The sequence below is a fragment of the Onychostruthus taczanowskii genome, unplaced genomic scaffold, assembly GCF_017590055.1.
Source record: "Onychostruthus taczanowskii isolate IOZ18803 unplaced genomic scaffold, ASM1759005v1 scaffold199, whole genome shotgun sequence".
NCBI lineage: Eukaryota > Metazoa > Chordata > Aves > Passeriformes > Passeridae > Onychostruthus > Onychostruthus taczanowskii.
Genome location: NW_024499228.1, coordinates 264,867 through 292,856, shown reverse-complemented (window position 1 = coordinate 292,856; position 27,990 = coordinate 264,867). Strand labels below are relative to the sequence as shown.

The 27,990-nt window shown below is 55.7% G+C and overlaps 1 long non-coding RNA gene and 1 pseudogene across 1 annotated transcript; one reads left to right on the top strand and one right to left on the bottom strand.

Annotated features, from left to right (window-relative positions):
* Positions 1–28: 28 nt before the first annotated feature.
* LOC121334897 lies at positions 29–4,010 on the bottom strand (annotated as a pseudogene).
* A 1,943-nt stretch (positions 4,011–5,953) lies between these two features.
* LOC121334899 lies at positions 5,954–10,846 on the top strand. Its single transcript, XR_005952495.1, has 5 exons — positions 5,954–7,053; positions 8,598–8,673; positions 8,859–9,322; positions 9,752–10,153; positions 10,657–10,846. It is a non-coding gene; the product is annotated as an uncharacterized LOC121334899 (long non-coding RNA).
* The last annotated feature ends 17,144 nt before the right edge of the window (positions 10,847–27,990 follow it).

The window sequence follows — 27,990 nt, the reverse complement described above, 5'->3', positions numbered from 1 at the left end:
CCCAAAACATGGGGAAAGGGCCAGGACCCAAAATCAGAGGACAGTGGTTGTCACGGGGTCACAGGATGTCACAGGGTGTCACAGGGTGTTGTGGTGTGTCCCTACCTGTGCGGGGGGGGCACAGACGCTCAGCACCAGGAGCAGCCACGGGAACATGCTGAGGGACAGAGGGACACCCTGCTCCGGGCCAGGGACCTTGGGGACTTTGCCCCAGCGGGAGCGGGGAACAGGGACATAGTGGGAGGGACTGGGACACACAGAAGGGGACAAGAACAATCGGGGGAGATGGGGACAGGGACTCGCAGGGGGCACAGGGACACACAGAGGGGTGACAGAGAGCCATGGCAGGGGATGGGGACAAACAGAAGGGACATGATGCTACCAGGACACACACCAGGGGACAACGTCACCACACCTGTGGGGACCCTGCCACCAGGACACCTCCAGTGACACCCAGCATGGGCCCACATGACCCCTGTGGGTGACACTGACCCCTGCCCTGTCCCCAGGGGTGGTTGGGGTCCCCTGAGCGCAGTGGCCCTGGGACACCCTGGTGGCTGTCACTTGCTCCTGAACCACTTGTCACCAGCTGAACCAGTTCCCATCCTGCCCTGGTAGGGGTGACATTCAGCTGGGACATCACAATGGTGGCAGGGGGGCTGCGGTGGCAGGAACTGCATCAGGCAGCGCTTCACCTTGGCTGAGATGAAGGTGCTGGTGCTGGCAGCACTGTGGTGGCACAATGGTGGCATTGATGCTGTCCCACTTCATGTTTCCATTCATGTTCTTGTCCTCCCATGTCACCATCCATGGCTGTGTCCCCCCATGTCCCTATCCATGGCCATTTCCAACTCAGGTCCCCACCCATGGCTGTGTACTCACATGTGCCCATCCATGCCATAGTTCCATGTCTTTATTTTTACCCCAGTTTCAGGGCTTTCAAAGGTATGAACAGAAACCTTTGTGTTTGAAGGCCAAAACAAAAGGATTTATGTGTCCCTGCCAGCAGAGCATCCACATGCTTGGGTGGATGGAGAGAACTTTTTTTGGAGGGGTTTCTACCCCACTGTCTCCAGAACCATGGGTTTTGCCCCAATCCAACCCCATTTGGCTGTGGAAAATTCCCATGGGCCAGAGAGAACTAAAAGGATGGATTTATGTTGGAGAAGACCTCCGAGGCCATCCAGTGTTACTTGATGCGATCAAAAGATGCAAAAAGTGAGATTTTTCTGGGGTCAGAAGTTGACAAATCTGCTCTCCACAATGGATTTCTGATGTTGGTCAGTGGATGTGTCCAGGTGTCCACAGGGAGCCAGGAGGATGTGGAGCCCCCAGCCAGGTGTCTTCCAAACATGGATCACCAGCACCACAGATCACTGGGGCTCTGCCCCAGCACTGGGGGTCACTGGGGATCATCCAGCGCGGATCCTCCCGTGGGGGATGGAGTTGGGGAGCTGGAGCAGCACACAAAGCTGCTCCCGCACTCGGGGCACTCCCACGGCTTCCCTCAGTGCTGGCTGCGTTGGTGTTGGGTCAAGGCTGACCTCTGTGAGAAGCTCTTCCCACACTGGGGACACTCATAGGGCCTCTCCCTGGTGTGGATCCTCTGGCGGGCAGTCAGGTTTGAGCTCTGGCTGAAGGTCTTCCCACACTCCCCACACTCGTAGGGCCATTCCCCTGTGTGGCTCCTCTGGTGGGCAGTCAGTTCATAGCTCGTCTTGAAGCTCTTCCCACACTGGGGACACTCGTAGGGACTCTCCCCGGCGTGGATGCGCCGGTGCCTCACGAGGGTGGAGTTGTGCCTGAAGCCCTTCCTGCAGTCGGGCAGCGGAAGGGCCTCTCCTCTGTGTGTGTGCGCTGGTGCAGGAGGAGACTGGAGCTGGTCTGAAACCTTTTCCTGCATTTATCACACTCGTAGGGCTTCTCCCCTGTGTGAATCTTCTGGTGGCGGATCAGGCTGGAGTTGTAGGCGAAGCTCTTCCCGCACTCCCCACACTCATAGGGTCGTTCCTTCGTGTGGCTGCTCTGGTGGATTATCAGGTTGGACCTCAAACTGAAGCTCTTCCCACACTTGGGACACTCACAGGGCCTCTCTCCGGTGTGGATGTGCTGGTGCCTGAGGAGGCTGTACTTGTCCCTGAAGCCCTGCCTGCAGTCAGGGCAGCGGAAGGGCCTCTCCTCTGTGTGCGTGCGCTGGTGCTGGAGGAGATTGGAGCTGATCTGAAACCTCTTGCTGCATTTGTCACACTTGTAGGGCCTTTCCCCGGTGTGGCTCCTCTGGTGGACAGTTAGGTTGGATCTGGCTGTGAAGCTCTTCCCGCACTCAGGACATTCGTAGGGCCTCTCCCCAGTGTGGATGCGCTGGTGGCGGATCAGGTTGGAGTTCTGGCTGAAGCTCTTCCCACACTCCACACACTCATAGGGCCTTTCTCCAGTGTGGATTCCCATGTGGGAGTTCAGGTGGGATCTCCATCTGAAGCTCTTTCCACATTGCCCACACTCGTAGGGCCGCTCCCCAGTGTGGATTCTAAAATGATTGATCAGGTAGGATCTCTTTCTGAAGCTCTTCCCACATTCGGAGCACTTGTAGAGCTTCTGCCTATTGTGAAGCTGCTCAGGGACCCCCAGCTCTGAGCTCCAGCCGCCTCCCTGGCTCAGGGTGGGTCTTTCCTCCTCAGATCCCCGTGATCCATGTTTGCAGCCCCTCCTCCTGTGGGATCTCCAGGGCTTTTCCTCCCCATTGGATTCCTGTGCTGTGCAGCTGCTCAAAACGGCCTCTTCCACGAGGTTCTGCTTTGGGGATTTGTCCTCCCTGCTCTCCATCCTCAGCGCCTTGTCTGCAGGAGGAAGGACAAGGAGAGGATGGGATTTGCCTCCGTGCAGAGGGAAGGAGAAGGAGATCCCCCCAGTCCATCCCCAGCAGGACAGCGTTGGCAGCAGGGTTGTCCTGCAGCCGGGGGCTGGGAGATGGAGCAGGAGAGAGGGGAAAAGGGGCACTGACTTCCTCCTTACCTGCCTCAGTGTCCCGGGGCATCTTCCTCCTCCTCGCAGCGTCGTTCTCCTCCTCCATCGGGCCGAAGTTTGGGAATGGGAAATCCTGGTTTGGGGGGCAAAATAAGGGCTGAGCGTGTTGGCTCTGATGGTGCCGCCGCCCAAGGGCAGCAGGAGGTCATCGCCCCTTGCAGCCTCGGGGGGCCCGGAGCCCGCTCATCCCAGCCTCCCCCACTCCTCCAGGCTTCCAGGGGCTCCTCTGCACCGGGTTCGCCCCTCTCCGGGGAGCTCTCTCCAATCCGAGGCTCCCGCCTTGGCCCCGGCTCTCTCGGGGATCCCCAAAGCCGGTATTGCCCCCTCCGTGCCGGGACAGGGCAGGGCCATTTCCGGCTCAGCTTTGGGGTTCTGCAAGATCCAAACATCCCCTGCCCCGCAAAAAAACCCTCCCGGAGACCCCCGCGATGGATTTGGGGCGACTCCCCCTCCCGCTCACCTGCGGCGCCGGGGGGCGATGCCGGCGGAACCGGGGCAGCCGCGTGGTGCTGCTACTGCTGCTCCTCTCCCGCTCCTCCTTTTCCCTCCTCGTCCTGCTCCTTTTCCTCTCGATCCTCTCCTTCCCTTTCCTTTTTCTTTTCCTCTCTCCCTCCTCTCCCTGCAGCTCCCGCTCCGCTCCCAGCCCGGCCCGGGCGGTGCCGACACTCAAAAGCAGCCGCGCTCTGCCCGGGGGGTTCCAAAGCGGCCCCGCCCCGCCCGGCACTGGGAGCGACAGTGGGAGGGCTGGGAGCGATGGTGAGAGAGCAGCGGGCAGGAACTGGGAGCGCTCTCCCTGCCAGTCCCGCTCTTACTGGGAGCGATGGTGAGAGCACCGGGCAGGAATGGGGAGCGCTCTCCCTGCCAGTCCCGCTCTTACTGGGAGCGATGGTGAGAGCACCGGGCAGGAATGGGGAGCGCTCTCCCTGCCAGTCCTCTCTTGCTGGGAGCGCTATGAGCGATGGTGAGAGCACCGGGCAGGAATTGGGAGCGCCCTCCCTGCCAGTCCCGCTCTTACTGGGAGCGCTGGGGAGGAACTGGGAGCAAACAGCGCCGGGACGCGGCTGCAGCCGGCTGGGGGCGGGGCCGAAGCGAAGGGCGTGGTTATGCAAATACAGGAACGATCGCGCGCTGGGGTTGGTGGGCGGGAGCAGCGCGGGCGTTCCTCGGTCACGTGAGGGCCGCGGGAGGACCGGAGCGATGGCGGCGGCGTCCGGTGAGAGGGGACAGGGAGCGGGAATGGGAACAGGGAATGGGGACAGGAAGTGGGAATGGGGACAGGGAGCGACAATGGGGACAGGGACCGGGAATGGGGACAGGGAATGGGAATGGGGAATGGGAGCGGGAATGGGGACAGGGAGTGGGAAGGGAGCAGAACTGGACCGGGAGTGGGGTGACAGGGGAATGGCCGGGGGGAAGGGGAATGACAGCGGGGAGAGGGGCATCCACTACAGGGGACACCGGGAAGTGGGACATGGGGACAGTTCCAGGGCAGGGGGTCCTTGATCAGCTGCCCCAGAACCTCCACCAGCATCTTCCAAAGCAACTGGAGCCACTTGGCCTGGTGTCCCCAAAGTCCTGAGCAACCCCCAAGTCCTTCCCAGGAGCCCTCAACTCCCTCTAAGCAAGCATGCCCCACATTCCCTGGAAGATCTCCCCATGTCACTGTGCATGGCCATGCACCCACCATGTCCCCATCCATGTTTTACTTCAACATCTTTATTTTTACCCCGGTATTGGGTGTTTTGAAAGGATGAAGATATCTGAAAAGAAAATCCATGCCACGGGGAGTCAGGAGGATGTGGAGCCCCCATCCAGGTGTCTTCCCAACATGGATCACCAGCACCATGGATCACCGGGGCTCTGCCCGCCGGGGTCACTGGGGATCATCCAGTGCAGAGCCTCCCGTGGGGGATGGAGCTGGAGCAGCGCACGGAGCTCTTCCCACACTCTGGGCACTGGCAGGGATTCCCTTGGTGGTACCTCTGTTGGTGTTTGGTCAAGGCTGAGTGCTGGGTGAAGCTCTTCCCACACCAGGGACACTTTTAGGGCCTGGGACATCAGCAGGAGCAGGGCTGGGACGTGCTCTGTGCCTGGGACATCAGCAGGAGCAGGGCTGGGACGTGCTCTGTGCCTGGGACATCACCAGAGCGGGGCTGGGATGTGCTCTGGGGCCTGGGACATCACCAGAGCGGGGCTGGGATGTGCTCTGGTGCCTGGGACATCACCAGCAGCAGGGCTGGGATGTGCTCTGGTGCCTGGGACATGACAAGGGTGGTGCTGGCCGGGGTTTCTGTGGTGCCTGTGCAGTCCCAGGCAGTTTCACAGGGCAGCTCTCAGTGTCCCCAGCAGGTCACGCTGTCCAGTGCAGCCCGTGCCAGCGCTCACTGCGCACTCGGGGCAGGCTGGGCTGGACGGGGCTCGGGGCACAAACGCCGCCCCGGGACTGGGCTCTGCCCCTGCCTCTGGGGCCAGCCCTGCTGGGAGCGCCCTGGGCAGGGCACGGGCCTGCTGCTGGCCCGGGGGGACAGGCCTTGCCCCCTGACAGCTGCCCGGGCCCTTCTGCCCTGCCTGTCCCACGTCCCTGTGCCTCCTGTCCCCACTACTCCCCGCCACCTTCACTCCCTCCATCAAAGCCCCTCAACCTCTTCACGGTGGCCTCTGGAAAGAACAAAAGAATAGGAAAGAAAGAATGAGGGAAAGGTAGGAAAGGAAAGGAAAGGAAAGGAAAGGAAAGGAAAGGAAAGGAAAGGAAAGGAAAGGAAAGGAAAGGAAAGGAAAGGAAAGGAAAGGAAAGGAAAGGAAAGGAAAGGAAAGGAAAGGAAAGGAAAGGAAAGGAAAGGAAAGGAAAGGAAAGGAAAGGAAAGGAAAGGAAAGGAAAGGAAAGGAAAGGAAAGGAAAGGGAGAAAAATAAAAAGAGAAGAGAAAAAGAAAAGAAAAAAGAAAAGAAAAGGAAAAAGAAAGAAAAGAAAAGAAAAGAAAAGAAAAACCCATGTAGCCGGTTGACCGTGGCTGGATGCCAGGCACTCACCAAAGCTGCTCACTCCCCTCCACAGATAGACAGAAGAGAGAAAATAGAATGAAGGCTTCACAGGTTGAGATAAAGACTAGGACAGATCCCTCAGCAGATGCCATCATGGGCAAAACAGGTTCAAAATTAGAGACATTAATTGAATTTATTGCTATCAAAATCAAAGCAGGATAGTGAGAAGTAAAATAAAGCTTTAAGAAAACCTTCTGCCCAGCTCTGCCTCCTCCCCCAGTGGGCACAGGGAGACAGGCAGTGGGGGTTCTGCTGAGTTCATCACTCCTTGTTTCTCCTGCTGCTCGGGAGAGGAGTCCTTCCCTGCTGTGCCAGGGGTCCCTCCCCCAGACACTTCTCCATGAACTTCTCCCGGGTGAGTTCATCTCAGGGACAGCAGCTCTTCACAAACTGCTGCAGCGTGCCTCACACTCCCATGGCCTCACAAGTCCTGCCAGGCCCCTGCTCCAGCCTGGGCTCCTCTCTCCACGGGTTTGCAGGTCCCTGCCAGGTCCCAGCTCCAGCACAGCTTTCCCGTGGGGTCACAGCCCCGCTCAGGCACCCCCTGCTCCAGCACGGGCTCCTCCAGGCGCTGCAGGTGCATCTCTGCTCTCCCTGCCCTCCATGGGCTGCAGGGCCCGGCTGCCTCCCCAGGGACTGCCCCAGGGAATCTCAGGGCAACCAGCTCCACACCTGGAGCAGCTCCTGTCCCTCCTCCTGTCCTGCCCTGCTCTGGGATGTGCAGAGTTGTTCCTCTCACATGTTCTCACCCTGCTCTTCCCTGCTCACAGTTACAGCTTCACGATCGCCCACTTTCTTTTTCTTAAATCTCTTTTCCCAAAGGTGTTACCACCATTTCCAACTGGCCCAGCCTTGGCCAGTCCATCCTTGAGCCAGCTGGAATTGACTCTGTGGGAGATGGAGGAGCAGCTGCTTCCAGCCTTTCACAGAAGGTGCTCCTAGAGCTCCCCCTTACCCAAATCTGGCCATACAAACCAAGTATAAGTATGGTAGGGTTTTTATTACCATTATTAATTCTTATTGCTATTGTCACTATTATTGCTATTAACATCAAGTTATTATTTTTATTACTACTAATATTTTTATTTGTAGCATTTTTAGTATTTTTGACTCTATATTTGTAAATAGCGGCTACAGTAGAACTATAAAAACAAAAGTTCTTAATTTCAAGTAGAAGTTATAATTTCGTCAGCCTCTTGCCCTGCCCTGTTCTGTGTCATTGCTGTGTGTGAAGCCACTGCTGCTGGGGCTCCCTGCTTCCCTGGTTTGGGAAAGTCCATGGCATTGCTCACATGTCAGAAAGGGAGGTCTCCTTCCAATCAAATGCATTGCCTGAGCTCTTCTAGTCCCAGTGCTGGAAGCTTGTTTTCCAACATTGTTGACTTTCTCAGCTTCTGTTAATATTTGTAATTTTAGAACAAAATGTTCTCGAATTTTTCAAGACTCTGTAATCAGCTGACTCTTTTGCTCTTGGATTTCTTAATGGTGTGTCAGAACTGAATGTAGCATTTTGGGTGGGAAGTCTTCAGTGGGAGCTAGGATTGCCTCAGCAGCAGCTGGTTGTGCACATGTGAGCAGAGATAACAGATGCCAGAAACTGAATGTTCCCTGGTTGGGAACCCGCAGTGCCGGCTCCAGGGAGCTGCGCTGGGAGCTGCAGCTTGTGCTGGGGGCGGGCAGCGGCCGGAGCCCGGCAGGGGCCGGCGATGGACACTGACCCTTCGCTGGGCAGGGCTCGGGGCCGGTCACAGCGGGACTCTGCGGGAGCCAGAGCGGCGAGAGAGCCCGGGCCGAGCATCAGCAGCGGGCGGGCACGGGCTGGGAGGGGGCACAGCCCGGGGGTCCCGCAGAGCCTCCCGGCTCCAGAGCCGCAGCTGCGACAGCGGGACAGCTGCCGGGATCTCTGGGGCACGGAGGAGCCGCAGGCGGGCGTTCCAAGGGCCTCCTTCGGGGCAGGATTTTGTCCCGGTCATTTCGGGCAATTGCCGCGGGCTGGTGCCGCTGCCGGAGCTGGGGACCCTCTGCAGCCTGTGGGGTCGGACATCCACGTAAGGGGGACCCTCGGGAGCCTGGAACGTGAAGCCCAGATAGGGGGAACCCCGGCAGCCTGGAGATGTTGGGACCATGGACAAGGGAGACCCATGGGTACCCCGGGGCCGTGAAACGGGGACCCCACACAGGCTGAACCCCTGAGCCCCACTGATACCCACAGGGGCAGCCCAGAGAAGGGAACCTCTGGGATTGCCAGGAGCCCCAGCAGCCCAGAGAGAGGGGATACCAATACACACTGGAGTTGCAGAAGCCCAGACAGGAGGGAGCCCCTGAACCCCAAAGTAGGGAGACCAGAGAGGGGAACTCCTTGGTGGGTGTTTTTTTGCTGAATCTTGGTGGTTTGGGGTTTTTTGAGGGTAGCTGAATCTTGGTGGTCTGGAGGTTTTTATGGGCACGAGACACCTGGTGACTGCTAGAGATGGACTTGGGCAGGAGGAACAGCCAAGCCAATGCACTCACATCTTGTTTTCCCCCAAAACAGAAATTCCAGTTCCCAAAGTTTGGGCACATGGAGGAGGCTGCGAGGAAGAGGAAGATGTCCCAGGACACCCAGGCAGGTGAGGAAGAAGTCACTGCCCCTTCCTCCCTCTCTCCTGCTCCATCTCCCAGCCCAGCACAGCCCCCGGCTGCAGGACAGCCCTGCTGCCAACGCTGTCCTGCTGGGGATGGATTGGGGGGATCTCCTTCCCCTTCCCTCTGCACGGAGGCAAATCCCATCCTCTCCTTGTCCTTCCTCCTGCAGACAAGGAGCTGAGGATGGAGAGCAGGGAGGACAAATCCCCACGGCAGAACCTCGTGGAAGAGGCCGTTTTGAGCGGCTGCACAGCACAGGAATCCAACGGGGCGGAAAAGCCCTGGAGATCCCACACGAGGAGGGGCTCCAAACCCAGCCCAGGCTGCTCTGAGGAGGAAAGACCCACCCTGGGCGAGAAAGGTGGAAAGAGCTTCAGAAAGAGCTCAGAGCTGGTTGTCCATGAGCATCTTCATGGCAGGGAGAAGCCCTACAAGTGCTTGGAATGTGGGAAGAGCTTCAGTCAGTGCTCCAGCCTCCTCACCCATGTTCGGGTGCACCTGGATGGAACTCCCTTTGAGCAGGGCCAGATTTGAGCTGGAATATTGGGATTCTCAGAGCCAGGCTAGCGAGTGTGCTCAGCACATCCCCTGCCAACCTGGAGATGCTGCAAGTCCAGCACAGTCAGAGCAGGGGTGAGTAGGGGGAGCCAGGGGCTGGGGGCATGTTTGTGGGGCTGGGATGGGAGTTGTCCTCCTGCTCCTCACCATCCTGTGCTTCCCAGAGCATAGTCACTCCCAGTATGATCCCAGTTGCCCTCAGCATGATTCCAGTTGCTCCCTGTCCCTCCCAGTGAGATACCAATGGCCTCTTGCATAGTCCCAGTCACTCCCTGTATGATCCCAGTCTCTTCCACCAGGGTTCCAGTCACACCCAGTTTCCCTCAGTGTAGATCCAGTCACTGCCACTTGCTCCCAGTTGCCTCCAGCATGGTCCCTATTGTTCCCAGTGTGGTCTCCGTCACTCCCAATAATGTTACAGACACTCCCAATATATCCCAGTTGCCCTCAGCATGCTTGGAGTCATTCCCAGTCACTCCCAGTATCATCTCCATATGATCTCAGGAGAGCCCAGTCACTTCCAGTAGGAGCCCAAAGCTCATGGAACACCTGGAGGACCCACCCGGAGGAAGATCTCTACAAGTTCTCTGGCTGCAGGAAGAGCCCCAAGGAATGGAGGTCCCACTAAAGCCACCACCCGAAGAAGGAGGTGGTGACAGCTCTGCATCCTAGGGCCCTGGGACCACCAGGGGGGCCCCCAAACCAACACAACAGCAAGTGGCTCATACAGGCCTTCATCCTGTCTTCAGAATCCCACTCTTGGCATCCCTCATCCTTCTCTGCAGTCCTCCCTCTAACATCTCTAAGCCTCTGGGAAGAGCCCAAAGGGATGGAAGTGCCCAAAAAGCTGCTGAAGTGCCTGAGCTGCTCCCAGCTGTGGATGTTCCTGTCCGCAAACCTCTACTGGTCAGTGCCATGGGGGGCTGGGAAGGAGTTTAGGGGATCCTGAGAGGATTGGAAGGGGTTTTGGTGTCTCTTGGCTGCATTTGTGGTGCTGGGAGCAGGTTAAGGGGGCTTTGGAGGGGTCTGTGGGAGAGTTTTGGGAGTTCTGGAAGGGCTGTGTGGCTTGGAGAGAACTTGGATGGGTCTTGGGAGAGGTGGGAAAGAGTTTTGATGGATCTTGGGGCCATTTCTCTTGCACAGAGTGGTTTGGGGTATGGGGGCAGCCAGGATCTGTGGGATGGTTTGAGGGAGCTGGGAGTGGCAGTGGGGCTGGGAGAGGGTTTTAGGGCAGTCGTGACCCCGCAGACACCCAGAGCTGCTGCCAGAGCCTGCCCACAAGGTGCTGCCGAGGGACAGGGGCTCCATGTAGGGGTTTGTCTTCCTGGCACCACGGGAGTGAGGGGGGATCCCCAGGGGCCGTGTGTGAGCCCCCCATCCCGGTGTCACCCCCTTGTCCCTCCCCACAGGGCTCCTGCCCCAGCTCCTGCTCCCCCAGAGAGTATTTGGAGAGGGGGCAGAGGGGGTGTACAGCCCCTGATGGGGGATGACCCCGGTCCAGCCCCTTTGTACAGCACCAAGCTGGGCTCGGGGCCGCAGCAGGAAGAGCCGATGGGAAGCAGATCCTGCAGCTGGGACAGAGCTTGGGGTCAGAGCAAGGCCCTGCCCTGCACAAACCATGATCCAACCTCTTTCACATCAGACCCCAAATGTTCACAAATGCAGTCTGGTGTGGTCTGTTTTTATACTGTTTTTCTGGCCCGAGGCAGAGTCTCTCTTGTTCTTTTCATTTTTAAAACGTATTCATGTTGTTTCCTTTCTTCGAGTTGGGCTGGACAATGTGGTTCTCAGCGAGCCATGAATTCTGATGGGAGGGTTATGAGAACTGGGTATTTGGATGCAAGTTCGTGATAGCTCTGGTTATGTTGATCTGGGTACTTGTTGAGTGCTGATGACCAGGTGTTCCTTGAGTAATGATCCATCTCCTCGCGAGATTTTTCGATTGTAAATTAGACTGTTCCTTGCTGCCCTTTGCGATTTCACAGTGGCATGCCACAGTCCCCCTGTATGAAGCAATCCCTCACCTCCAGCTTGTGGATCTTACAGAGCTTTTTGGGATATCTCTTTTAAAACATTACGACATATATTTTCATCATATTTCATACAAGCATGAATTACTTAAATTATATATTACACTCCTATCCTGGTGTCACCCCTTTTCCCTCCCCACAGGGTGCCTGACTCAGCTTTTGCTCTCCCTGGGAGGGAATTTGGGGAGGGGGCAGAGGAGGTGCACAGCCCCCACAGGGGTGTGACCCCGGCCCAGCCCCTTTGTGCAGCATCAAGCTGGGCTCGGGGCCGCAGCAGGAAGAGCCGATGGGAAGCAGATCCTGCAGCTGGGACAGAGCTTGGGGTCAGAGCAAGGCCCTGCCCTGCACACCTGGCTCAGGTGTGACCCTGCTCCAGCAAGGGAGTGGGACATTCCCATCCCCATGGATGCTGTCCCCAAAATCCCACTCTTGGGATCCCTCATCCGTCTCTGCAGTCCCTGCTCCAACATCTCCATGCCTTTGGGAAGAGCCCTGGTGCTGACAGAACTTGGATCAAAGTTACAAGGTGCTGATATAGCTTGGGTTATAAGATATCAATATAACCTGACATATCTATATAACCTAAGTCATGACTTTTTATATATCTGTATAATCTGATACCTATATAACCTGAATCATAGCTTTTTATACCTATATAACCTGAAATATAAATTTTATACCTATATAACCTGATCTAAATTACTTTCTATATTGTGTAATGGCTAGTATATGGTTAACTAGTTGCTTATGCTTAATAGACAAAAAAAGAAGAAAAAAATCCCTCACCAGACGGATAGCTTTAGAAATAAGTAAGCATAGTACTGATGAGAAATTCGCAAGTGCAAAGCCAATCAGCCACAAAACAAAGAATTTAGATTATCCGGTTAAGACCAGACAGATGAAGGAGCACCGTAACTGTGCATGCTCTGAAGACAAAGTTGAAAAGTTCAGATGTGAAGAAGACCTTGGAAGCCTTCATCACAGACCCCCCCACAGACCCGAACTGGGGAGGCACAAGGGCAGTGCAGAAGAACTGTCTGATAACCACGAGCTGATACCGTGTAAATGAGTTCCTGCGGGTATGTGATGATGTTGCAGTGACACAGTGACACTGAGCCACACCGGCTGTATAAATACACCACAGCACTGACAAAGGGGGATGAGTGAGGAGGAGAAACCCCCTCACCTCCAGCGATGCACTGAACAAATACCTGCTCTACAGACACCGGGCTGTGGGGATTCATTTCCAGCCTGTCTTTTGGGCATCAGCCCCAAGGGCTGGCGGTCCCCAGCCAGCCCCAGCTGGGACGTGCAGCCCTCAGTTTTCCCAGTTTGCCTCTCCTTTTCCCCGGGCTGGGTTCCCCCCGGCCCCAGCAGGTGGGAGCAGCCGAGAGCCCCGCGCTGCCCATCCCGACCTGTCCCGGCTCCAGCCCCGCTCCTGCTGTGGGCTGCGAGGGCTTTAGGAACGGGGGAGGAGGAGGAGGAAGGGAGGAAGAGGCGGAGCGGTAGCAGAAAGCAGCAGGAGGAGAGGGGAGGATGAAGCGCGGGCCTCCGGCGCTGCCTGAACTCACAGCACCCCGGGAGCATCGTCCCCCATCCCGCGGGTGCCCGGGGAGGGGGAGCTCACCCTAAATACCCCGGGGGTGCCTGGGTTTGGGGTTTTTTTGGGGGGGGATGTTTGGAGCTGGCAGGGCTCCAAAGCCGAGCTGCAGATGGCCCTCGGAGGGACATCGGGGGGTCCCCGGGAGGTGTTTTTGGGGGTCCCGGTGGGGGCGGGGGCAGCAGAGCCCCGGCGGGGGGACACCGGTTTTGGGGAGCCCCGGGAGAGCCACGGTTTCCCTGAGCGGGAGCCTGGAGAGAGGAGAGCCCCAGAAGCCAAAGGAGGATCCCGAGAGGAGGGGACCCCTGGCAGTGCTGGGGCTGGAGGGGGGCACAGCCGGGAAAGGGGTTCGGGGCTTGGGGGCCGGCAGGGGCTGCTCCCAGCATGAGCCCAGTGCTCCCCACGTGTGCTTCCAGTTTCCTTGGCACTCCCAGTATGAGCCCAGGCACTCCCAGTATGATCCTGGGCACTTCCTGTAGGATCCCTGTTGCTCCCAGTATGAGCCCAGTCACTCCCAGTCATTTCCCATTATGATGTCATTTGCCCCCAGCATGGTCCCAATTGCTCCCGGTTCCTCCCATGTTGGCCCAGTGTGTTCCCAGCTCTCCCAGTTGCCCCCAGCATAGTCCCAGTCACTCCCAGTATGAGTCCAGTATGATGCCAGTCTCTCCTAGCAGGGCCCCAGTCACTCTCACTTGCCCCCAGCTGCCCCCAGCGTGGTCCCAGTTGCCCCTAGCACATTCCCAGTAGCTCCCAGTGTGGTCCCAGTCCCTACCTGCATGGTCTCAGTCACTCTCAGTATATCCCACTTGCCCTGAACGTTCTCTTAGTCATTGCCAGGCACTCCCAGTTACCTCAGCGTGGTTCAGCTGCCCCCAGTTTTATCCCAGTCACTCCCAGTAGATTCCAGTTGTCACCAGCATGCATCCAGTCATTCCCAGCTCCTCCCAGTGTATCCCCAGTAGGCTCTCAGCGTGGGCCTGGTAGCTCTGAGTAACTCCCAGTCAGGGTCTATTGACACCCACTATAATCCCAGTATGATCCCAGTCACTCCCAGTATGATGCCAGTGGCCCCCAGTGTGATCCCAGTTGCTCCCTGTCAATGCCAGTGTGACCCCAGTAACCTTCAGTATGATCCTCATGGCTCCCAGTCTCTCCCAGTATATCCCAGTCACCCCCAGCATGTTCCCAGCCACTCCCAGTTCCTCCCAGTTGCTTTCAGCATGATTCCAGCTGCACACAACCACTCCCAGTCAATGCCAGTATGATTCCAGTCACCCTCAGTATGATCCCAGTCTTATCCAGCATGGACCCAGCTGCTCCCACTGTCTCCAGCATGTCCAGTCATTCCCAGTTCCTCCAGTTTGCTTGCAGCACAATCCCAGTTTCTCTCAGTTGCTCCCAGTAGCCTGAAACGTGATCCCAGTTGCTCCCTTTCAACAGCAGTATGAGCCCAGTAACCTCCAGTATGATCCCAGTCATGTGCCAACACTCCCAGTATGGTCCCAGTAACTTCCAGTCACTCCCTGTATGGTCCCAGTATAATCCCAGTTACTTCCAATCACTCCCAGTATGGTCCCAGCTGCCTTCAGCTAGATCAACCCAGTCATTACCAGTATGATGCCATTTGCTCCCAGCGTACTCCCAGTTGCTCCCAGTCACCCACAGTATGGGGGATGATGTGCATGGTATGTTCCCAGTCACTCTCAAATACTCCCAGTATTAGTCCAGTCACACCCAGTATGATCCAGAGATGACACCAGTGTGGTCCCAGTCACTGCCAGTATGAACCAGTTGTGTTCCACATGGTTCCAGTTGCTCCCTTTCACCCTCATTTTTCTTCCAGTCACTCCCAGTCTCTCTCAGTGTACCCCAGTTCCTTCCAGCATATTCCCAGTCACTCCCAGTTCCTTCCAGCATGATCCCATTTGCTCACAACCACTTCCAGTCAGCCTCAGTGTAGTTGCACTCCCAGTCACCTCCAGCATGATCCCAGTTCATCCCAGTATAAGCCCAGTTACTTCCAATCACGCCCAGCATGCACCCAGTCACTCCCAGTTCCTCCCAGTTGCTCCTAGCATGATCCCAGTTGCTCACAGCTGCTGCTGGTCACCCTCAGAATGCTCCCACTTGTTCCCAGTATATCCCACTTGTCCCCAACATGGTCTCAATTGCCCCCCGCAGGCTCCTACTTGTCGCCCTGTTTTTTTAAGTTCTTCTACGCCTTCTGATGTTTACATTCTTGTAACAAGCTTTCTCACGCACTTTATGTAAATAACTTACTGTTTTGCATTCTTTTATGGAGGAGGAGAAGTTTGATGGACTGTCGGTTTGCCCAGTGTCATTGGAGAGGTGGCACTGTCATCCTCCAATCCACTGTCACTTTTGGAAATCTATAAATGTTGGAGTCAGAATTCAACTTTCCCTCTTTTCTTTCCTTGGAGATGCCGGCGTCCGCGTCGTTCCATTTCGTGTCCTAGAGCGACGTCTGGTGACTGCCGAGGTGCACTGCAGCCTAGGCTGGCGGCACGGGGCGCGCTGACCGCAGCGTGTGGGACAGCCCTGGGTGAGGTCGTGGCGTTTACCCCCTCCCTGTGCCGGCACGGTGACTGTGAGCTGTTTGGCACTTTGCCTGCAGCTCTTGGGATAATGGCAACCCCTGTGGGTTTCATTGCGGAGTCTGTGGTTTTGGACCTCTGGAGGAATTTCCTGGAGTGGAGCCAGGTCTTCATTGCCTGGAGTGATTTTGAAAGATTATTTCTGTGGGCCAAACAGCAAGGGTTTTTTTCAGACCCTGCGGAGGCGCTCTCCAGGGAGGTGTGGGCTCTCGTGGGACGCCGTCTCATGGAAGCCCTGTCTCATGATTGCTCTGTAGACGTGAGACCGCTGCTGGTGGAGTGGAAAAAGTTGGACGCGATTTGCCGGGGGTCTGGATTTTGTAGCTCTCGGAGTCCCCAGGGGGACCCTTCCGTCTCAGAGGTGGACAAGGGGGAGTTCCAATTTCTGCGCGGAGCAGAACCCTCCCGTCCCCCCCGGGACGCTGAGCTGGGAGGCGGCTCCGTCTCGGACGGTGACGTTTGCTCCCCCGGGGTGGATCGGGCTCCCACGCAGCTGGCTCCGAGCGGCCAGCCAGCGAGCGGAGCCCTGCAAGCTTCTGAGGGCTCGGTGGAGCCGGCTCGGCCGTCCCCGCCCCACGCCGTGCTGCCGAGGTGGCGGGGCAGCGGGGAATTATCCTGTCTTTGTGCCTTCCCGGCGCTCGGGGGCTGCGGGGAGTCCCTGGCTCAGCCTCCGCGTGTGTTTGAGTCTGGTTCGGTGACAACGCTTTGTCAGAGCTGCGGTAATTCCACGACATATCCCGTGAGCGCGGCGGGAACAAGCTCGTCCCCTTCAGCGCCGCTCTCGTCTTTCGGGGCAGCGCCTTCCCCCGTTTCTGAGCCTGCGCAGCCTGCCGGGCATGCGCAGGCGGTGGGAGCCGCCGGAGGCGGGAGGTTGGTGTGTGTGCCCTCAGGCCCCGCCATGGCGGCCGGGCAGCTCGCCCTGCTCCGCTCCGGAGGGGCGGTGTCCGCGGTGGGGTCTTGCGGCACGGGCAGGACTCTCATCGGGGCGGTTCTTGGCGCCCCCGTGCCGCCCCGCGGTGACATGGCTCCACGACTTGCGCCCCACCCCTGCCCCGCGCCCGGGGAGCGGGGTCCCGCGCTGGTCCCGCTGCGATCCGCACCGGGTTTGCGAGCCCTGCCGGCACCTGCGTCCGCCGCGGCACCCTCTGCCCGTGGTGCGGCGGACAGCACTGCCGGGCGGCCGGCGGGCACGGGTTCGGCTGGGGCTGGTTCGGCGCAGCGGGGCGCTGGGGTGCTCACCTTTAGCGCGAACGCTGACGCGGCCGGCGGGAGACTGGTGGATTCCCGGGGCCGTGGACCCTCCTCGTCGGCCTTGTGGACTCTCCCCCCGTGCCAGGTGACCGTGCGTCCGAAGGAACACGGGCGATTCTGGCGAGAAGTTCGAGCTAAGAGCGAGGAGATGGTCGAGTCTGCCTCCTCGCAGCGTCTGCAGGACCGCGGAGGAGGCTCCTCTGGCCCTGCTAATGCTGCAGGGGGCGCGGGGTCGGGTGGTGTTGAGCTGCCTCCCGGTCAGGCATCTGCCTCTGTCTCTGTGGGGCCCCTGGGACAGAACTTGGCAGGTGCTGCAGCCTTACAAGCGGGTTCCCAGGCTTTCTCTTCTCTTAGGGGTGTTACTTACAACACCTATCAACCTATATCGTTTAAGACTGCGAAGGAACTCCATGATGTGGTTGTGCAACATGGTCTGGGGTCTGCTGAAGTCATGCAGCTGCTTCGAGTGATTGCTGCTGATGTGCTGAAACCTCACGACATCCGTGCTATAGCATGTATTCTTTTTCTGCCTGTGGAATTCAATGTTTTTGAGTCTAAATGGGCTCGATTGGCAGCCAGTGCAGTGGAGCAGAATGCTGCGCTGGGTCTGCAGGATCCCAGGCGTCTGATTGGCACTGATGTGCTGTTGGGCACAGGCAATTATGCTGACCCTCAGAGGCAAGCTGGCTTTGATCCCCTCGTGCTTGACCAGTGCCAGACAATAGGCATGGCAGCACTGGATCAGACCATAGGACTGGCTGCTCCGAAGCAGCCGTTTGCGACTGTTGTCCAGGAGGCTGATGAGCCTTTCCTAAAATTTGCAGCGAGGCTGACTGCCTCTGTGGAGAGGCAATTGGCAGATCCTGAGACAAGGAAGCTTGTGATTACAGACCTTGCGAGAAGTAACTGCAATGAAGATTGTAAGAGAATCATAGAGGCTCTTCCTGGTGATCCTACTGTCTTCCAGATGGCGGAGGCCTGTGCAAACATAGGCCCCTCAGGTCAGAAGATGGCTGCCTGGGCTCCTGCTGTACAGCCAGTCTGGGCAGTGCTGCAGGGCAGGCAGCGACAGCAGGGGAATGCTCAGGCCAGCAAGAAACAGGGGAAGAAAGCACAGAAGGTCAAAACTCCCATGTTTCTGTGTGGTCGGTGTGGAAGGCCAAACCACATGACAAATGTTTGCAAGGCGACAGTTCATGTTAATGGCCAAGCACTGCCCGGCTCGGGAAACGGGAAGCGAAGCGCAAAGGGGAGACGTGCTCAGACACAAGCTTCTCTTCAGACTCCAGAGCTGATGGAGGTTTGCTTTGCTGGCTTGCAGCCAGCACCTGCGGCTCAGCAGGTGTTGATGTCTGCACAGCAGCAACAGTTGTCTTAGAATCTTGCAAAATACACAAGGTTCCCCTGGATGCCTTTGGTCCCTTGGGTGAAGGCATGAGTGCTCTCCTTATGGAGAGATCTAGTGCCACCCCTCAGGGCATCATTGTGCACCTGGGACTCATTCATGCAGATTTTATGGGACAGATTTGTGCCATGGTCTCCACACCCATCCCCCTGTCACTATCCCAAAAGGGACGCGACTTGCTCAACTTGTGCCCTTTAAGTCTTCTGTTCACAGGACAGCTGACCAGTTGTGTGGAGATGGTGGCTTTGGATCCACTGGACCACTGTCCTGACCAAAGAACATCCTGAGATGCTGTGTACCCTGTCCATCCCTGGTGCGATGCCGTCAGAGATCCGCCTCCGTGGGCTTCTTGACAGTGGTGCTGACATCACAGTTCTCCCCCTTGCTGCCTGGCCTCCGGATTGGCCCCTGAATCCAGTGGAGAGGCCTGTCACGGGACCTGGGGGAACAGCACAATGTTACGTGAGCCAGCGGCCCGAGCTGGTCACAAGCCCAGAGGGACAGACGGCCTGGATTAGGCCTCATGTTACTTCTGCTCCTGTTAACTTCTGGGGGAGGGATGTTCTGTCAGTGTGGGGGGGGCGCATCGGGATGGGTTTTTGACAGGGGCCACTGTGATGAAGGGTGCAGAGTGTCCTACACCTCCTATATGGTGGCTGGTGGACAAACCTGTTTGGGAGAACCAGTGGCCCCTCCCTCAGGATAAATTGGTCGCCCTTTGAAATCTGGTGCAGGAGCAGTTGGACCAGGGTCATCTGGAGCCTTCTACCAGTCCCTGGAACACTCCTGTCTTCTGCATCAAGAAAAAATCTGGGAAATGGAGGTTGTTACAAGACCTCTGAAAGGTCAATGCCGTGATGGAAAGCATGGAAGCATTGCAGGTGACCATGACATCACCTACCATGCTTCCTGGAGATTGGCCAGTCCTCATTGTGGATTTGAAGGATTGTTTTTTTACAATTCCTTTGCATCTCGATGACAGACCAAAATTTGCCTTCTCAGTGCCAGCAATTAACAATGCTGAGCCCACACAGTGATATCAATGAAGAACTTTGCCCCAGGGCATGAGAAATTCTCCGGCCATATGCCAATGGTATGTGGCCCGTGCCTTGTCTGGAGTTCACAACCAGTTTCCTGATGCCTGTCTGTATCATTATATGGATGACATTTTGGTGGCTGCGTCCACCCAGGATGAGCTGCTGAGGATACAGCCTCAGTTGCTCAATGCTTAAAATATGCATGGACTGCATGTGGCTCCAGAAAAGGTTCAGCAACAATCTCCTTGGAAGTGTTTGGGCGTCAAAATTCTGGAACGGACAATCCGACACCAGGAGGTACAATCTGTGCATTCTGTGAAGACACTGAATGATGCCCAGAAATTGGTAGGTGTTGTCACTTGGTTACATCCGTACTTGGGACTGACCGACGCACAACTGTCTCCTCTGTATGATTTGTTGAAAGGAGACTCTGATCTAAAGTCGCCTCACACACTGACCCCTGAGGGCACGTCAGGTGCTGGAGGTGGCTCAGCAGGCTGTTTTGGCTTGCCAAGTTTATCAGATTGGTCCCTCTGTTGATATCACTGTGTTCATCACCACTCCAGATTTGCATCCCACAGGCATCATTGGCCAATGAAGTGACAAATGGTCCGATTCCTTGCACATTTTGGAATGGGTTTTCCTGCCCCATCAGCTGCAGAAGACAGAGACCCCGTTGTCTGAGCTCCTTGCTCGTTTGATAATCAAATGCTGGCAACAGTGTTTGCAATTGATGGGTGTGGATCCTGCAAAGATCATACTCCCGGTACAGCAGGAGGATTTTGACTGGAGCTTTGCAAACAGCGAGTTCCTGCAAAGTGCTCTGGAAAATTTTCAGGGCAGATCACTTATCATCTGCCCAGCCATAGGCTACTGCATATGGCAAAACTCACACAAATCTCTTTGCGGCCCAAAATAGTCAGAAACCAGTGCAAGGACCCACCGTCTTCCCTGATGGTTCAGGGAAAACAGGAAAGGCCATTGTTACTTGGAGGGACGGATCTGAGTGGCAGGATCTGGAAGGTCATGAGGATGGGTCAGCCCAATTGGCTGAAATTAAGGCTGCTGTCATGGCATTTGAGAAGTTGTCCCAGGAACCTTTCAATTTGGTCACGGATTCCGCCTATGTGGCCGACATCGCACAGCGGTTGGGTGATTCTGTTTTGAAGGAAGTCAGTAATCCTGCCTTGTTTCATTTGCTGAAGACCTTGTGGTGTGCCATTCAGGCCCGGGTTCATCCTATCTATGTCCTGCATGTGAGGAGTCACACCTCTTTGCCAGGTTTTATAGTGGAAGGTAACGCAAGGGCTGACAAGTTGGCTAACCCAGAGTGGGTAGCGCCTCAGCCTGATACACTCATGCAGACCAAGGCATCGCATGGGTTTTTCCATCAAAATGCACATACCCTGCAGAAGCAGTTTCAGCTGACACCAACTGAGGCTCGTGACATTGTCGAGTTGTGTGATGACTGTCACGTGCTCGCTGCGCCTTTGCTTGCAGGGGTAAACCCCAGGGACCTTAAGGCCTTGGAACTTTGTGTGTCTCACACAAGTTTGGTATCCCTCGTTCTCCGACTGGTCAAGCTATCGTAGAACGCGCTCATGGTACTCTGAACCGGGTTCTTCAAAAACAAAAACGGGGAATGCAGGGTGAAACCCCGCACGGTCGGTTGGCAAAAGCTTTGTACACCATCAATCATCTTTTGGTGTCACAGAACTCAAATAACCCTGTCATTTTGAATCACCATCTCTTGCTGCAGGCTGCAGACGAGGCACATCAACCTCGAGCAAAGGTTCAGGTGCGGAATTTAGTCACCAAACAGTGGGAAGGTCCCTATGACCTTATAGCTTCGGAGTCCGGGTATGCTTGTGTATCCACAGATACTGGGGTGCTGCTTCTCTTTCCCCGGCTAGCTGATGTTAAGAGTGGGGGTGCGGCAGGTTCCCCCTGGAGCTCCGTTGAATCCCAGTTGTCAGTTGTTTTGGCGCAGTATAAAACACAGGCAGCACACACGGGTCCCAGGGAAACTTTATTTCATGACAAACTTCCCCTTTTTCCTCTCCTGGGCCCCGATCAAGGGGTGAACAAAGACTTATATCTCAGGGGAATGTCAGGGGAAGACCCAACTTTCAACAAATCAGGAGAGTTGGGAGTAAAAACCTAGGCGGGAAATAACAGTAGTGAACCAATAAACTTCCAAGGAAATAAAAACAGTTTCAGTAAATGGGTAAAGTTTGGAGAAATAGAAACTAGAAACTAGCTGACGACATAACTAGGAAAAAGGCAGAGACAAAAGGAAAACAGCACCAAGGAAAACCACTAAATCACAAATCAAACCATAAACCTACTAATAAAACAAAAAGCACGATACAACACTGGGGTACGTTGGGTACCTTTGAAGTGTGTTCACCCTGACCTGCAACCGCAGAGACAGAATCTGGCCAACGGGCAAAATGGAAACCGTGACCAACCTGAAAGGCATCAAGTGGGTGAATCATTGAGTGATGACTTGGATGCAGACAATGCAAGTGATCACTCCGATGATTCCTCCACAAATGGACACAGAACATTGTTCATTTTTCTTTTTTCACATTGTTCATTTATTTTTTTTTTTAAACGGAGAAGGGTGAGATGTTGCCCTATTTTTTTAAAGTTCCTTTAAATTAAACTTTCCCTCTTTTTTTATCTTGGAGAATCCAGTGTCCACGTCATTTTATTTTGTGTCCTAGAGCGACACCTACTCCATCCCAGTATGATCCCAGTCTCCCTCAGTGTGATTGCAATCTGCCCTGGGGCCCAGCTGCTCCCAGTATGATCCCAATATGATCCCAGTACAATCCCAGTCACTGCCTCAATGCCAGTCCTGGGATTCCCCAGCCCTCTCAGCGTTCCCCCCTCCCAGATCTCCCAAGAGAAGCACCAAGGGCTGGAAGTTCCTAGCCAGGGTCCCCAGCAAGCCCCAGTTTGGATCTGCAGCCCCCAGTTTTCCCAGTTTCCCTCTCCTTTTCCCTGGGCCAGGTTCCGCCAAGCCAGGTTCCCCCCGCTCCCAGCGGGTGGGAGCAGCGGAGAGCCCCACGCTGCCCATCCTGATCCGTCCTGGCTCCATCCCTGCTCCTGCTGTGGGCTGTGAGGGCTGCGGGAACAGGGCACCGAGGGTGTCGCTGCTGCTGGGGGAGGAGGAGGAGGGGTGGAAGAGGAGGGATGAAGGAGGAGAGCCAGAAGGGATGGAAGTAGGGGAAGGAGGTGGGTTTAGGGAGGAGGAGGAGGAGGGATGGAAGAGGATGGAAGAGGAGGAGTGGGAGGAAGAGGAGGGACAAAGGAGGATTAGGAAAAGGAGAAGGAACCACAAGGTAGAGCACTCCCTGAATTTGCAGCCCCCACGCGTGGGATCATCACCCCCCGTCCTGCAGGCAGGCGCCCTGGGAAGGGGAGCTCGGCCCAGATATCCTGGGGGGTCCGTGGGTTGGGATTTTGGGGGGATGTTTGGAGAATGAAGAACTACAAAGCCGAGCGGAAAATGCCCCTTGGGGGGACACTGCAGGGTGGCGGTGGTGGCTGCTGGCAGAGGCAGCCTGGAGGAGCAGAGCCCTGTGTCCCCCAGGACCCCAAAGTGGGGAGCCCAGAGAGGGGGGAGCGCTGCCATTGGTGGGACCCTCAACAGCCTGGGGAGGGGCAGGGGAGACTCCTTGGAGTCCCTGCACCCCAAAGCAGAGAATAAGGGGAGAAGGGACCCAGGGACCCCAAAACCCCCAGCATCCCTAAGTGGGGAGATGGAAAAGGGGGAAACTTTTTGGATTCCTGGGACTCCCAGCAGCCTGGGGAGGGTGGGGACTGAGTAGACGGGGGATCTCCAATACAAGTGTGACCCCCAGCAGCTGGGACATGGGGGAACCCTGAACACCAAAGGGGAGAGTCCAGAGCTAGGGAACTCCTGGGAGCATTTTCAGGGCTGAATCTTGGTGTTTGGGAGGTCAAATCAAACCATAAACCTACTAATAAAACAAAAAGCACGATACAACACTGGGGTACGTTGGGTACCTTTGAAGTGTGTTCACCCTGACCTGCAACCGCAGAGACAGAATCTGGCCAACGGGCAAAATGGAAACCGTGACCAACCTGAAAGGCATCAAGTGGGTGAATCATTGAGTGATGACTTGGATGCAGACAATGCAAGTGATCACTCCGATGATTCCTCCACAAATGGACACAGAACATTGTTCATTTTTCTTTTTTCACATTGTTCATTTATTTTTTTTTTTAAACGGAGAAGGGTGAGATGTTGCCCTATTTTTTTAAAGTTCCTTTAAATTAAACTTTCCCTCTTTTTTTATCTTGGAGAATCCAGTGTCCACGTCATTTTATTTTGTGTCCTAGAGCGACACCTACTCCATCCCAGTATGATCCCAGTCTCCCTCAGTGTGATTGCAATCTGCCCTGGGGCCCAGCTGCTCCCAGTATGATCCCAATATGATCCCAGTACAATCCCAGTCACTGCCTCAATGCCAGTCCTGGGATTCCCCAGCCCTCTCAGCGTTCCCCCCTCCCAGATCTCCCAAGAGAAGCACCAAGGGCTGGAAGTTCCTAGCCAGGGTCCCCAGCAAGCCCCAGTTTGGATCTGCAGCCCCCAGTTTTCCCAGTTTCCCTCTCCTTTTCCCTGGGCCAGGTTCCGCCAAGCCAGGTTCCCCCCGCTCCCAGCGGGTGGGAGCAGCGGAGAGCCCCACGCTGCCCATCCTGATCCGTCCTGGCTCCATCCCTGCTCCTGCTGTGGGCTGTGAGGGCTGCGGGAACAGGGCACCGAGGGTGTCGCTGCTGCTGGGGGAGGAGGAGGAGGGGTGGAAGAGGAGGGATGAAGGAGGAGAGCCAGAAGGGATGGAAGTAGGGGAAGGAGGTGGGTTTAGGGAGGAGGAGGAGGAGGGATGGAAGAGGATGGAAGAGGAGGAGTGGGAGGAAGAGGAGGGACAAAGGAGGATTAGGAAAAGGAGAAGGAACCACAAGGTAGAGCACTCCCTGAATTTGCAGCCCCCACGCGTGGGATCATCACCCCCCGTCCTGCAGGCAGGCGCCCTGGGAAGGGGAGCTCGGCCCAGATATCCTGGGGGGTCCGTGGGTTGGGATTTTGGGGGGATGTTTGGAGAATGAAGAACTACAAAGCCGAGCGGAAAATGCCCCTTGGGGGGACACTGCAGGGTGGCGGTGGTGGCTGCTGGCAGAGGCAGCCTGGAGGAGCAGAGCCCTGTGTCCCCCAGGACCCCAAAGTGGGGAGCCCAGAGAGGGGGGAGCGCTGCCATTGGTGGGACCCTCAACAGCCTGGGGAGGGGCAGGGGAGACTCCTTGGAGTCCCTGCACCCCAAAGCAGAGAATAAGGGGAGAAGGGACCCAGGGACCCCAAAACCCCCAGCATCCCTAAGTGGGGAGATGGAAAAGGGGGAAACTTTTTGGATTCCTGGGACTCCCAGCAGCCTGGGGAGGGTGGGGACTGAGTAGACGGGGGATCTCCAATACAAGTGTGACCCCCAGCAGCTGGGACATGGGGGAACCCTGAACACCAAAGGGGAGAGTCCAGAGCTAGGGAACTCCTGGGAGCATTTTCAGGGCTGAATCTTGGTGTTTGGGAGGTTTTTATGGACCCCAGATGGCTGGTGGCATCTAGAGATGGACTTGGGAAGAAGGATCTTCAAACTCAACGTGCTCATCCCTTGTTCCCCAAACCAGGATTTCCCATTCCCAAGCCTTGGCTGGATGGAGGAGGAGGCTGCAAGGAAGAAGAAGATGGCCCAGGACACCCAGGCAGGTGAGGAGGGAGTCACTGCCCCTTTCCCCCTCTCTCCTGCTCCATCTCCTGTCACGGTGCACTTGGTGTTATGCACTTGACAGGGGCGCGACACCTCCCCCGGGGCTCTGAACCTCCTAAGCAGTTGCTGGTAGATGAACATAAAGATGTGAGATGGACCATGCTTGTTTATCCGAGGAGCATTTATTAAACCATAAGGTTTAATATATAAGGGTGAAAATACATAAGGGTGAAAACAAAAGTGTCCATAACTCAAATATAGAACAGAGGCAAGGACTATAAGTCTCTGAAGTTTCTCTCATCTGCCTCACGATCATTGTGAAAGGACAGAAACCGGGACCACTGAAAAGACACTGGTTGGAATTCTGGCTTTCCTTGAGATGGTTGCTTGCCAGGATAGTGAGAATCCTGCTGGTTTGCCAAGGTATTGTTTACAGGTGTGTTTGCTGCCATGGAACTCTGAGCCTAGAAGAAGAAGAAGGGGCACTTTGCCCTTCTTTGCCTGCACCTGCTTTCTCAACAATAGCCCTGGAATTTCCCCACCTCTTGGCTGGGCTGGACTTTTCTGGGGTAACCTTTGGTGGTCCCCCACAGAGAATCCCTCATCGGCTTTCCACTGTGACGGACAGACTGAGATGGACGAAGCTACCTCTCAAGGAAGGAGACATGAGACCCCTATATCGAAGCTCCCCCCTCCCAAGGACTGAGGCTGAAACCCCTAACGTGGGGGAGGGGGAGAGCTGACCTGACCAAAGTGAGATTCTGCCAAGCATTACCTGACCGCTGGACCAAGAAGACAATGGCTCTCTCTTACGGCTGAGAACATGGACTACCTGTTACATCTATTCTTTATTGTATCTCTTCCCTCCCCCCACCCCCCTTGCAATTTTCAATAGAGTTATCGTAATAAAAACCTCTAAGTTAGCTAGAGATTTTGAGATCTCCCCAACGTACCAGGCGGATCCTCAGCCAGACTGGACCAAAGGACTTCGTCTCTACGTTTGGTAGCTATATGCCCCCTGCCACCTCTCTCTATCTTTTTCTCTCCCTTAATCCCTCTATTGCATTTGCTGTGGTCATTCAATAAAAGGTGCATTTGTTTTGATTAATACTGAAATCCCCTCTGTGTTGTTTTTGCACTCTGAGATCAGTTAATGAACCATCACGACCCCACTCGTACGAGTGGATCGTAACAATGACCATGAAGAAAGGCAGGGCAGTGGGTTTTAAGGGACAGGACAGGGGTGGAGTTTAGGGTTGGGAACCAATAACAAAGGGACTGGGGAGGAGCACAAGGTGGGGATTACAATGTTTAAACCAATAGGGAGTTACAGGGGAGGGGAACAGTTTAACTAAACCAAGGAATCCATGAAGGAAACAAAAATGAGAGGGAAATCTCTGGAGAAAGGGGTAGGTAAGAGGGAGGACTGACAGCTGGGACTAAACCAATGCTTTGGTGTGGGGGTGGGGCTACAAAACAAACTGTTGAAAATAATAATGTAACAAAAACTACACCACAACAATCTCCCAGCCCAGCACAGCCCCTGGTTGCAGGACAATCCTGCTGCCAACGCTGTCCTGCCAGGGATGTATTGGAGGGATCTCCTTCCCCTTCCCTCTGGCATGGAGGCAAATCCCATCCTCTCCTTGTCCTTCCTCCACCAGACAAACAGCTGAGGATGGAGACCAGGGAGGACAAATCCCCAAAGCAGAACCTTGTGGAAGAAGCCGTTTTGAGCAGCTCCACAGCACAGGAATGGAACAGGGAGGAAAAGCCCTGGAGATCCCATACCAGGAGGGGCTGTAAACCTAGCCCAGAGTGCTCTGATCAGGAAAGACCCACCCTGTGCCAGGAAGGTGGAAGGAGCTTCAGCCAGAGCTCAGAGCTGGTTGTCCATGAGCATCTTCACAATGGGGAGAAGCCCTACGAGTGCTTGGAGTGCGGGAAGAGCTTCAGGCAGAACAACACCCTGATCTGGCCCCAGATGATCCACACTGGGGAATGGCCCTATGAGTGGAATGTGGAAAGGGCTTCAGGTGCAGCTCCGAAGTGATTGTCCACCAGATGAGTCACACGGGGGAGTGTCCCCAGTGTGGGAAGAGCTTCTCAGACTGTTGTAACTTCACTAAACTCCAATGGAGGCACTGGTAAGGAAAGTCCTGTGAGTACCCCCACTGCAGGAAGAGCTTTGTGCACTGCCCCAGCTTCATCCCCCATGTGAGGACCCACGTTGGTGCCCTGGTGATCCACATTCCCAGGGATGTGAGTTGGGAAGACACCTGGCTGGTTATCCTTTTGGTTTGGCCCTAATTTTCTTTTGCTTCATCTTCATCCCTTTAAAACAGACAAAATTGGGGTAAAAATCAACACCTTCATCTGCGGCATCTAAAGCCTCACTTTTTGCTAGTGTTTCAGGGGACTCTGGAATTCAGGGAGATACTTGGGAGGGATTTGGGGGTTTTGGGGGTATTTAGTGTAGCAGTCTCCCTTTCTTGGCACTCCAAGAGACAAGAGGTTTCAATCTATCACCTCAAAACCACTCAATGTCACTGAAAACTACTCAATCCCACTCCAAAATTCCTCAACTCCACAGTCCCTCAGGGTGGAATGGGGTTGGAAGGGGATTGGGCAATGTGTGCTGCAAATCAGGAGGGGTGAGATGGGTGGGATGGGGTTAGGGAGGTGTGAAATGGGGGAAATACGACTTGGGAAGGGGGTCTTGATGTCCAGCAGGGGTGGGAGGGGTTGGGGTTGGGACTGGGGAGGTGCGGTGGGGTCTGGAATGAGACAGCTGAAGTTGGGATGCTGAAGGGAGCGGGAGCCTGTTACTGAGTGAGTTTTGGATATTCCACATTCCTGAAGAGATTTTGGGGTATCTCACATTTCTGAGGCTGTTTTGGGGCACTCCCCAGCTCTCAGGGGGTTTCTTGAGAGCAGCTCCATGGAGCCCCATTGCTGGGGGTGGTTGCCATGGGCATGAGCTCAGAGCTGTAGACAGAGTCCGTTGCCT